Source organism: Panthera onca, chromosome D1, assembly GCF_046562875.1.
Source record: "Panthera onca isolate mPanOnc1 chromosome D1, mPanOnc1 haplotype 2, whole genome shotgun sequence".
In the NCBI taxonomy this organism is placed as follows: Eukaryota; Metazoa; Chordata; class Mammalia; order Carnivora; family Felidae; genus Panthera; species Panthera onca.
Genome location: NC_138348.1, coordinates 93091622 through 93104125, shown reverse-complemented (window position 1 = coordinate 93104125; position 12504 = coordinate 93091622). Strand labels below are relative to the sequence as shown.

Genomic DNA, 12504 nt, shown 5'->3' with positions numbered 1-12504 from the left:
ATCCATGATTATACTTGTGGCACATCTCAATTTGGACCATTTGGACCATTGGAACATTCCAAGTACTCAGAAGCTACTTGTGGCTAGTGGCCACTGTGGGGGGGACAGCAAAGGTTTATACCTTCCTTTCTCAAAGTTTTGTGGCCAAACTCTTGGGATGCCATTTCCCACAAGTGGCTCTTTTTGGAACTCGTAGCATTTTACAATCTAAATATTCTCTTTCTCAGTTCTGTCAGACTGGCTGTGATACTGCCCATCCCTTGCTAGAAACTGGAAAGAGCTGCAGAATCACTTACAACTCTTCTCTTTCCTTTCCTGCTTCCCATGGAGCCTCTCATCTGGAGTTAGGGCTGGGTAGCTTGAGACAGAGGGACAGAGACAGAGACAGACAGACACACAGGGAGAAAGAGTTTGGGGGGGGGGGCAGTGCCTGAAGAAACTTCCCATATGTACATCACTACCATAAGAAAGGTGGGGTTTTTGGAATGGCTTTAGGGACTATATTGCTCCTATATTAGAGAAGCCAGTTAGAGACATGACCCAATTAATTGCCTATTGTGTGCCCAGAGGACAGGTTGCATCCCTCATGCTCCAGAGGGTGGGAGTGAAATGGGGGAGTGGAGAGGCTTTTCCAGGGTCAGAAAAGTGAATCAGATATGGGCAAGGAGCCTAGACATCCCAACTTCCACCTCACAGCAGAATGCAGGAGCCCCACCTTTTGGGAGACATATAGTGTCTGCATTTGCACATTGTACAGGTCCCCCAGCCCATCTCTAAGGGGTGTGCCCACATGCATTTAATCAGGAGCAGAATCTTCTTGGCTTGGCCCTAGCCCCCCCGCCCCCAGTACCCCAGTCCCACCTGGTTCCAGGGTCAGGAAGGAGGCCTTACGAGAAGAGTAAGCACCCCTTCCTCCCTTTCTTTGCTCCCATTATCTGTGTTTACAGCCCTCAGAGCCTGTCACAGTATTCTCAGTAAACAATATCTGCCTTCCTCAGGCCAATTAAATAAGCACTATAATAAAGGCACAGGCAAGTGCAGTGGAGGCCCTGGGTAAGGGCTATTAAATCTAATGGCTCCATTTGTTAGAGAGCCTCCCATGTGCCGGGGACTGTGCTGAGCTCTGCCTTCATTATTTTATCTAATCTCCACGGGCTCATGAGCTGGATACTGTTATCATCCTCATTTCACAAAGGCAGAAGCTGAGACTCGGACAATGTCCGTGACTTCCCAGATACGTGGCTTTTTCGTGATAGGGTGAAGATTCAAGCCAGGGCCATGTTGACTCCAAAGCTGCTGTTCTTTCCTGGGGGAGCCAAGGAAGTTTTGAAAAGAGGTGGTATTTCAGCTAACTCTCAACATCAGGTGGGATTTTGGTGGGTAGGGAAAGGGGGAAGTAAAATTCAAGGCTGAGGGGAGAGTGTGAGCAGGTGCAGGGAGGGCCAAGAGGGCACTGGCTGTCTCGCCATCCATGAGCCCCAGGGCTGGCCAAAATGGAAGTGCCCAAACCTCTCAATTGCAGTGGGTTTTTTCTTTTTAATTAATAAGCTTTAGAGCAGTTTTTGGTTCACAGCAAAATTGAGCAGAGTACAGGATTTCTCACATACTCCCTGTCCCCCCCCCCAACCCCACCCACCATGTACAGCCTCCCCCATTAGCAACATCCCCCACCTGTATGGAATATTTGTTATAATTGATGAACCTGTATTGACACATCACTACCCATAGTTCATGTGGGTTCACTCTTGGAGCACTACATCCTGTGGATTTGGACAAATCTATGACATGTATCCACCAATATAGTATCATATAGAGTACTTGACTGAGCTAAAAATCCTCTTTGCTCTGCCTGTTTATCCCCACCTCCACCCCCAACCAACCCTGGCAACCACTGATCCTTTACGATCCCCATAGTTTTGCCTTTTATGGAATGCCACATAGCTGGAATCCTATATTATGTGGCCTTTTCAGATTGGCTTCTTTCACTGAGTGATACGCATTTAAAGTTCCACCATGTCTTCTCACGGCTTGATAGCTTATTTCCTTTATAGTGCTGAATAATATTCTATTGTCTGGACGTACCACAGTTTATTTATCCATTCACCTACTGAAGGACATCTTGGTTGTTTCCAAGATTTGGTAATTATGAATGAAGATGCTGTAAACATCTGTGTGCAGGTTTTTGTGTGGACGTAAGTTTTAAATTCATTTGAGTAAATACTAAGTGTCATTGCTGGATCATATGATAAGAGTACGTTAAGTTTGGTAAGAAACTTACAGCATGTTCCAAAGTAGCTATATTGTCCTGTATTCCCACCAGCAGTGAAGGAGAGTTCCTGCTGCTCTACATCCTTGCCAACATTTGGTGTTGTCAGCGTTTTGGATTTTGGCCATTCTAATAGGTGTTAATGATACCTTATTGTTTTAATTTACGATTCCCTAATGACAAATGATGTTGAGCCTCTTTTCATATGCTTACTTGCCATCTGTATATCTGTGCATCTGTTGTCTGTTCAGATCTTTTGCCCGTTTTTCATCTGGGTTGTTTGTTCACTTAATGTTGAATTTTAAGAGTTCTTTATATTTTGGGGGTAACAGGCCTTTATCAGATGTGTCTCTTCCAAATATTTTCTCCCATTCTGTGGCTTGTCTTTTCATTCTCTTCATGCAGCAGCTTTTAAAATATAGATTCCTAGGCCCTTATCCAGATCAACTGGTTCCAGGATTGGAAACCAGGAACCCAGAACTATAGAGAAGTTCCACAAAGATTCTTATGCAGGAAGTCCACGGGCCAGCACTGAGAACCATTGAAGGTGGTGATGGGGAGATGTAGGCAGGAATACAGGAGATTAGCCTGAAAAGTAGATCACAGCCAGATGAGGAGGTGGAACTTGAGTGCCATGCTAAGGAATGTGGCATTCAAGTCTCTACTTTTAATTATAAGGTCCAATAAACATTTTAGGCTAAATATTAGAGGCAGTGGTTTCTTGAGGGGAAACCAGGGTATGATCCAACCTTTGTTTTAGGAAGAACACCCTGGTGATAGTATATAGGAAGTGTTAGGGATGTTGGTGACATTAGGCCAATTAGGAAATCATCAAAATATTTGTATTCCAGGTGACTGGAATTCGCATTCCGGGTGATAAGGCCCTCAAGTGGGATGGGGAAACGATGGAGAAAGAAGTTCCATTCAAGTCAACTCAGCAAGTAGTTCTTTAATATGTTTTGTGGACTAAGCACCGTACTAAGGTTCTAAGGATTCTAAGATGAAATAGGTATTGTCCCCAATGTCAAAGAACTCAAAGAAAAGAATTAAGTTGAGAATAGAGGGAACTGGTGTATGGACAGTGTTGTGGACTGAATTGTGTCTCCCCCTAAATTCACATGTTGATGCTCTAACTCCCAATGTGACTATAATTGGAGATAGGGGCTTTAAGGAGGTAATGAAAGTTAAAGGAAGTCATAAGGGTGGGTCTCTAATCCAATACAAATGGTGCACTTAGAAGAGAAAGACACCAGACATTGCTATCTCTCTGGTGCACACAGAGGAAAGGCCACCTAGGGACAAAGCAAGAAGGTGCCATCTGCAAGCCAGGAAGAGAGATCTCACCAGGAACCAATCCCGCTGGCATCTTGATCTTGGACTTCCAGTCTCCAGAAGTGCGAGAAAGTAGCTATCTGTTGTTTGGGCCACCTGCTCTGTAGCACTTTGTTATGGCAGCCTGAGCAGACTAACACAGACAAGTTTAAGTTTTATTCATGGGCTGATATTGACAGGACTCAGTTAGGCCATTGACGATACATGTCTACAGCTCAGAGGAGACAACGCGGGCCAGTATGAACTGCTTATCCTAAAGACAAATCACGTGCACACAGAGTGAGCAAAGGGCCCAGAACCAAGCTGTAGGAACTGCCAATATTTAAGAGTGATGACTAGGATTGGTAGGAACTCCTGTTTGGTCCTAATGCTGCTGTGTTGGTGACTTACATGACGTGTGTGCCTCTCTCCATCCTCCTTTTCATCCTCAGGAGGATTATGGGGGAGAGACTGCACAGTATGTGAAATGAGTTCTACAGACTTAGTTTTCACTCTGTCCCATCTCTACTCACTGACAGAGCCAACATTTAGATGTGGAACGCCTGGAATTTGACATACTGTTGATTTATTTGTTCTTTAAGTATTTACTGGCTTGTGTCATCTGTTGAATTCTTGTATGATTATTGTTTCCTGTTTTATGTACTGGTGCTTTGCCTGCTTCAACTGGAATGAACGCTCCTCGAGGACAGGGGCTGTGACTGGAACTTCTTTGCTTCTGCTCTTTATCCTTAGCCCTGGCACACAGCCGAGCTTCCGGTGGGCGAAGGACAAATATTTGCTTTGAATGATTGTGGGAAGGATGGTTACATTTAGGTAATCATTTTTTAAGCTTTTGCAAATTACAAATGTAGTTAAAGCGAGATACATTTATTTTAAATTACAACGTTCAGTTTAAAGCATCCAAAGGGTATTAGTAGAAATCACGGTATTTTTAAAAAGACTCCAAACATTAACAGCTCATGGCAATGGATCTCCTGTTTCCAGAAAGAGTTGGGTGCAGAACTAGATTTCAGAAAATGAGGGGTGTGACAAGTGTGAATCAGTGATGCATGGCTGTTGCCTGAAGTACTATTTATGGCTCACTGACACCTCTCTGATGGGGTTAAGTATTTACATTCAGCCTGATTCTCCCCTCTGACTCGGCAAGCTTTGGCAACTCACTGTGAGCCCTGAGAAAGAGAGAAAACCCTCCCTCCAGGGGTCCCGGGCAGGGGCAAATGGATCTCCCCTCCCCCTCCTGTGTCTGAAGAGGGCTTCCCTCTGAGAGTTTATGGCAGCCTGACCTCCAGCCTCTGGGTTGGAGAATCTGGCCGCTTCTGTACTACATAAAAAGGGCAAGTGCATTCATTATTATTATATTATTATACAATGTATAATATATAATAGCGATTATGCTGTCAGCAGCCAGAGTCTCTGACCACAGATCAGAGGCTGGGGTGACATAAATCCACCTAGTGAAGTCTTTGGAGGTTCTACGTGAAGGTGAGAGGATTCAACTCCATCTATAAAGGGGGCTCTCAGTGAAGACTGTCTTCCACAAGCAACTTTGGAGGTTGAATTTGAGGGGTACCGGGACGATCTGGACAAACAGTATTTAGTGTATCGGGGATGTGGCGCAGAAAAGGTCTCAACTGCCCCTTCGGAGCCATGGAATGCTAATAGCTCTCATCCTTGCCCCTGATGGAGGCAGATGAGGAGTGGCCCAGAGGCCTGGAAAGAGCGAAGGGGCAGCCTTCAACTTCTTGGGTCAGATTCCTTACTGCAAACCTGGCCTGCTTGGGTTTCACTTTCTGCTTTCCTTGCTTCCATCAGTGTCTTTGTCTAGGCTTTATCCAGGCCCCCTGCCTGCTCTGGGGTCAGAGGATCAATCCCTGCCTGACTGGCTGAAATGGCTCCTCTATGGGGAGGGAGGAGCAAATTTCAGGGGGGAAGGGGTTCTCCTTTCCCTTTATGCAAAGGGCCATGTGTTGCACTGTAGAAGCAAGCGAGCCTGCATCTGTAGGTGGCTGGGTGCCCACCCCTGGCCCTTAGTGGCCCGGTAATCTTTGTGGAATGAAAAAAGCACACGTATGAGGCCGGGTGCTCGCACTGGTCTTCTCAGAAGGCGCCAATGTGTATTTCCTCCCTGAAGCCACCGTAGCAGGTCCAGACTCAAACAGCCCAGCTGGTCTCTCCCTTTATATTACACCACCCGACCCCCAGAACTCTGGGACTTTTTAGAATGAAAATAGCAGTGGCTTAGAATAGGCTTGCCTGGCATTTGCAAAGAGGTGATTTAGTGACAAAGCCTCTACACCCTTTTATCTCTCCCTCTGCCCCACCCCGTTACAGTCTCCCCCTCGGTGAGCCAAACGCCCCGGGAAGCCCACAGCAGAAAAAGCTCTTGAGAATAGGAATAACTAACCAGAGTGTCATCTGAGCACCTTTTCTGGGGCCAGGGTAATGAGAATTATTCAAATGCAATCATAAAAATGAGGCCATCAGGCAGGCACGGGGTGGGAGTGGTGGGGGGGAGGGGAGGAGTGGTGGTGGAGGGAAGGATTCCTCGCCAGCTTTAAGTTTCAAGACTTCGGGGGAGTTCTCTCGGGGTGCACGGAAAATTTCCCCTCCTCTCCATCCCTTGAGCCCAGGAAGCCGTGCAAGGCGGCCTCTGTGGCCCCCCTCTGTGGGGGCGGGGGCGGTGTCGCCAGTCGCGAGGGGGTCCGCCGCGTCCCTCGCTCAACGGCGGGCTCGCCGTCCTCGGCTTCCTCTCCGGCGCCTTTCTGCCTCCCGCCAGCAGGAGCGGGCCCGCGCCGACGTCTCAGAAAAGCCTCCAGTAGAGGGAGACACTCCAGCTGCGGCTCGGACTTGGAAGCGCCGGGCCGGGAGTGGGTGGGGGCGAGGGGGGTGGGGAGAGAGGGGGAGTGGGGCGAGGGGAGGTGTGTGGAGCGGGGGGGGGGGGGGGGGGGGGGCTCCGGGGGGCGGGTCCCTGTGCCGCTGACGTCCCGAGCAGTGCTGGGAAGTATAGGCTGTGTTGTCACGCCGGTGTCAGTCTGATGAAGATTGGCATCAGGTAAGCTGTCATTCATTTCCATGTCAGAGACGCTTTTGCAGGCGGCGGCGGCGCGGCGGCGGCGGCTGCTGCTGCTGCGGGCGGCTGCCTCAGAGCGCGTGTGTTTTATTCCAGTCCCCAAGCCAGAGTATTATTCATTGCGACAGGGCAAGGAGGAGAGAGGGAGAGAGGGAGGCAGCAGGGAGGAGAGAGAGGGAGGCAGCAGGGAGGAGGGAGGCAGGGAGCAGAGAGGGACGGCGGGAGCGTGCAGAGAGAAGCTGGGGAAGCGCCGGGAGAGCGCGGAGCGAAGCAGCGCGAGTGGCGCCGAGGCCGGGGAAGGAGGCGGCCAGAGCCGCGCGGCCCGCCCGAGCCCCGGCCCGGCCCGCGCGCAGCCCCGCCGCCGCCGCCGCCGCCGCCGTCGCCGCCGCGCCGCCGCCTCGCCCCGCTCGGGCCCATGGCCGGGCGCGCATTGTCCGCGGGTGCGAGGAGCGGGGCTGCGGACCCGGACGGCCGCGGGCCCGAGACACCGGAGCGGGCGGGAGGGGAGCCGTGCGCCGGGAGAGCCTGGGGGCCCGAGAGTAGGGACCGGCGCGCGGGCCGGAGCCCCGGTGCAGGCAGCTCGGGGCTGAGCGCTCAGCGGGCGAGGCTGGGGACGGCGGGCCCGCTCCACGTTCGTCTGCTCCCGGCTTCGGGCGCCCTTCGGGCCGGCGCTTGCTCGGCGCCACCGGCCTGGAGCTGCCTCGGGGCGGCTACGAGCGGGAGCAGCCCCAGTCTCGGGCCGGGTGACCGGAGTCAAGGAGCCGCGGCCGCGTCCCGGCCGGCCTGGGGAGCCAGGGCGAGTGGGTTTTGCAGGCGGATCAGTGGGGACAGCGGAACGCGAGCTGTGGGTCAGGGCAGCCGGTCTCCCAGGGTCCGCGCTCGGGGACACTCGCCCTGGGAGGGGCGATTTGTAGGGTAACTGGCTTTCGGCGGATTGTTGGAAGTCTTTGGCGAGGTCGGGGAGGCGTAGGGGCCCATGGCGAGGTTTGGGAATAGGGAGCCCTCCTAGCCTGAGAACTAGGACACGAGTTCGTAAAAGGGGGGACGGAAAGCGCCCCAGAGCAGAGAGCTGAGGGGGATGGGGCAGGGTCCCGTGTCTGCCGCGCAAACTTTGCGTTTCCTTCGGGTTGGGTGAGCGGGGCTCTCCTGACTCACGAACCCGAGGAAGAAACGAGCGAAGCGGGCGGTCCTTTCCCCGGGGCTCTGGGCGAGAGTCCGAGGTTCCCGCGCGGTGGGGACACGGGCTAGGAATGGCAGAGGGGCGGGGGGTGGCTGGTGGTGGTGCAGCAGCCCTGAATTAAGGCTGGGCTTCAGGGCCACGCTAGAGTTTGGGTTGTAGGATTCAGGCTGTTTTCAGAAGCGTGACTGAAGGGCTGCTGAGTAGCTTAGGGATCGAATCTTCACCTCGGTCAAAGCAGGGGGCTGGAGGTAGGAATTGGGGGCCTGGGGTTACATCTGAGGCTGGACTCGGCGGAACGGGTGGCGTTTTTAGTATTTTGCCATGGGATCGCGGCTTTTTACTGGGATTGAAGCTATTGGAATTTGGGGAGGGTCGTGCCAGAGGGTCCCCACGCTCCGTGGGTGGAAAAACGTTTAGGCAGGCGATGAAAGTAGTTGATCCGAGCCACGGGCAGGCGAGACCCGAATTTCTGCTGCTTCTCCCCAAAAGCGGATCTGGAGCAGAGGACTTGAGGCGCGCAGACCCCGGTCCTAGGAGAAAGATTCCGGGAAGCGTACAGATCGAAGGGACGTTCTGGGTGAAGCGATAGGGCAGCCTCGCAGGGCTCGGAGCGGATCCGAGGACTGACCCTGGCGGCTCCGCAGGCTCTCGAAGCCACTTGCGGGCCGCGGGCGCAGCGCGGCGGGCGGGTGCGGGTGGCCCCGAGGGACCGCGGCCTGCGCCGGGGGCGCTAGCTGCGAGGTGCCGCATCGCGCCGGGGGAGTCCCGGCTGCGGCCGAGTGCAGGGCGGGCTCGAAGTCTGGCGTCCTCGCCGGAGCGCGGCAGGCTCAGTGTGCTCTTCCCCCAGGCCCGGCCGGAAAGCCGACAAGCCGGGCCGCCAGTGTGATGTTCAGCCTGGGAAACGGGGGCGCTCTGGGTCTTCTACCCTCACCCCACTTGTCCCAGGACTTCTCCAGCGTGTTGACTTTTAGGATTTCAAAGCTCTTCAACTGGTGGAAGCCAAAGGCTTCACATTTTAGGCAGATTTAGGCGACCCTCCTGTCCCCAAAGATGAGAAAATGATGGTGTTCACACACAAGATATAACGCAAAGCCCTAGTCCCTAGCCCTCTCGCTTACGCAGCCATTCCGGCCTTCCAGAGGCCTCAGGGCCTTAGGGAAAGAGAAGGGGGGGGGGTCTCCTGTCTGGACTCCTGATCTCCCACTCGAGAGGCACCCCCCAACCCCACCCTCACCCCTATGGCTCAAGCCTAGCTTGAGCTGTGGGAGAGAAGTCCTGCCCAGGGAGGGAGGTTATCCCTTTGGCCAACTAGGGTAGAAAAGTGTGTAAAGGGGTTGTCAGAGAGGAATATTTGAAATTTCCTTTTTGTAATCTTGAGCCCATGGTCCCACTTTCCGCACCCCTGGCTCCGGTAGCCACACGGCGCTTCTGGGACGTGGAAGACGCGGGACCCACGAGTGGCTGCGGCGGCTTAGGGCCTCACGACTGCCCCGGGGGGCAAAGCTCCAAGGCTGTTTTCTTGCAGGCTTGGAATTCGTGAGCTCTCCCGCCGAGAGCCGGAGGGCGGGAGGGAGCCGTGACCCCACGGAGACTCCCCAGTCACCGCCTCCCCTTTGTGAGCGCAAAAGGCATGAAAGCCCAGAGAAAGAGAAGCTGCTCAGAATAAGGGGCAGGGGGTTACTGGAGGGAGATGGGCCCGGCCACCGCTCACAGTAAAATGCCTCGTGCAAATTGCACTGAAGTGTACCCAACTTGAGACTGGCTGTTTTATGATCCTTTCTGGGAGTTTACTGCTCCATGCTTTTAAGTCTATAGATTGCTTTAAGTTAATGAAAGTGCTGCTTTCAAAAGGGGCTTTTATTGTGCGGCAGTGGCAAGTCGAGTCCCTCCCCTTTACTCTTCCAAAATGGGCCTGTTTAAAACGAGAGAGCCTCCTGGAGTTCCCACATGGACAGAGCTTGGGGGACGACGCCATGCAACAAGGGGGACTAATAAAAAACCAATGTCCAAGTGATTCAGAAAGATGAGTTTACTTCTTTTCCAGGCCAGTGTCATCTGTGCGTCCTGATATTGCCTTTTGGACTCTCACGGAGTCTGACTTTAAATGCCGCTTTGGTGCCTCCCCCTTACACCCTGTCTCACACTGCTTTATGTAGGCCCGACCCTGTTCAATTAAACCCAAACTGGATTTCAGGATTTCGACTGGCTGCCAATTCAGAGGGTAACTAAAATATTTACTTGGGCCCTGGGGGAGGGACTTTGCCTTGCATTTAGTAGGATAGATGTGTTAGAATGTCAGGGAGTGAGGCTGGGAACCTTCAGGAGAAACACGGAAGGGCTATTTTTCAGCGCTTTTTTCCTTTTTCAATCTATTTGGCACAAAAGGTGAGATGACAAGGTTTTTGACTAGGTCCTAACACAGAAACTGCAGTGGGGCTGGGCTGTGGCTTTGACCGCATGTCATAACCATTTAAACTGTGGTTAGTTGTTCAAAGCTCAAAGCTTCTCCAAGCTGGGTTTCATTAACTCTACACCAGTTGCCTGGAAGTTCAGTAGCAATAAATTGTATAAACACATTTGAAGTAAGTTAGTGATGAAATAGGGAGAATTACTGTCTTGTGAGTGGAGAATCCTGAATTCATGGAGTTTTAACTTAACTGGAAACATACCTCCTCTCCCTTGGCCTTGATGTTTATGGGTGCACCGGAGTGTGTGTTAAATTTCTTTCTGCCATGTCCATCTTCAACCTGGGACTGTAACTCATTAGGGACCAAGGCATGCCTAGAAAGCAAAAAGGCTGGGTTTTAAAGGGGTCTCTATTAGCCTGGTTTAGAAAGCAAACCAAACCCATCAACCTGACTTCCTTACCCTGCGTGAACGCACTATGCAACATAAACAGCAGCAGAGCAGGCCAAATTAGATTTTTAAATGTTAGCGGCTTAATAATACCGTGTTGTTAGCAATCGAATTTGTTTTTATTAAAGAAACTACCTATAAAATTTATAGGCTTCCAACATGTTGCAAGATTTCCTTGCTCTTTATTTAGCATCCCCCCCTCCCTGAAATTCTACCTCCGATTTCAGACTTTTGTTCCTGATTTATTTAATTTAAAGCACATTTTCTAAATTAGTTCGAGGAAGGTGAGAAATGCTGTTATAAGTTTTCCTTTTTCCTCCGCTGCGTGGCACAAGGACTGTGATGCTGTAAGATATATATAAATGTGCGATGCAATTGCTGGAGGGTGACGGCATGTGAAGCCAAGTGTCTGGATCAAACAAAATGCAGATGAGAGTATGGAGAGGGCGAAGTGATGCCACAGAGGAAAAGCAGAGGAAGTTGTATGGAAAATGAAATCATCACGAGCCACCGTTAGCCTCGGTTCTGGCCAACACACCATGCTTTGTATAAAACACTTCACATGCGATCTGTGACTTATTGAAGATAGAATTATATTGAGAAGGAGAATTTAGAGGGAGTCGCTGCCCTGGCTGGGTTCTGGCCAGGCTGCGTGGCCAGGCTGGTTGCGATGGGGATCTGCTAATTTAATTAAATCTAATACCTGGTGGGAAAGGGAGGAAGGAGATGATCAAGGTTGGCAGGTCAGCATGCTGAGTTAGTGTTTAAGCTGGAATTTGGGGGCCTAGTGGTCTTCTGCCCTGTTACTGTCTGGCTGCATGACTCCAGTGGGTCCCCTAGCTTCTGGATCTCGGTTTCCGCACCTGTAAAGCAGAATGTGTGGCACGAATTCCTCATTAGGCTACGAGGGGTGAATCCGGCATGACTCCTGCTCTGGTGCGCTCTAAATAATAAAGGAAAAGGAGAGAAGTTTCTGAGCAGCAGAGTCACTTTCTTCCCCGCGGTTTCTTTCCCTGCCTGGCTCCAGAGCCTTTCCTCACAACAGGTTCTGAGACTTGGGCGAAGGGGCTGAACGCCTGCCTTTCTTTACGTCCTAGAATTTGAAAGCCCCACTGTGATTCTAACATCCACCTGCACTTTATCAGGAGGGGCAATTAAGTTGAGGGAACCAGCATGCTTCTCCCCAACAGGGCTACCTTGGAGGAGCTTTCAAGCATCAGATGAACACAGAATCTGACTTATCAGAAATTCAGTCCCTTCTCTTTGTGCCAGCGGAAAGAAGAGGCCTGAGCCCGGACTGGTGTGTGACATCTGGTCGGCCTGGGGGGGATGGGCGCTGGTCCGGAGCTAGCCACAGCTTGAACCTCACTTAGCAGGCTCCATGCTGGCAGATCAAAGCAGATTCTGGGCCAGAAAGCCCAAGAAGTTACACCCAGCACTTATACAAAGCTGTATCCGCACTTCGAGTGTCGTCCTTTTCCCATGCCTGATATTTCAATGCTAGCTAGCCCTGATACTGGAGACGTGGCTCCAGTGGAATGCTTGCCTTTAATTCTCTCTCGTCCATGGGGACTCCCTGGGTTAATTTTTCCCTCTACATATCCTTCTCCAGCAGCCTTGAGCAACATCTTAGTCTCCGTTCTGATCGGGAGTGAGAACGGGGAGACACAGGATGGAGGTAGAAGAGGCAACAATTTTGCTAAGAGAACACATACGAGTTGGAAGGCACGGGCCTTTTACCAGAGCTCAAGCTTTTTCTCCTTCAAGATCCCCTAGGAGTATGGGAGAAGCAAGCCCTCG

General features: G+C 51.7%; 1 protein-coding gene across 9 annotated transcripts in view; it reads left to right on the top strand.

Moving 5' to 3' along the window:
* The window catches only part of PKNOX2 (PBX/knotted 1 homeobox 2), a 315397-nt gene that overhangs the window by 43455 nt on the left and 259438 nt on the right, over positions 1–12504 (top strand). For 4 of the 9 annotated variants that reach the window (XM_060605140.3, XM_060605141.3, XM_078432922.2 and 1 more), the window contains exon 1: positions 6545–6650. The exons of 4 other annotated variants lie outside the window; for them this stretch is intronic. The gene's annotated coding sequence lies outside the window, so the exon portion shown is untranslated. Of the gene's footprint in view, positions 1–3117; positions 3276–6544; positions 6651–12504 lie in introns of those variants that run through there. One more of the 9 variants, XM_078432921.2, reaches the window with a different exon arrangement.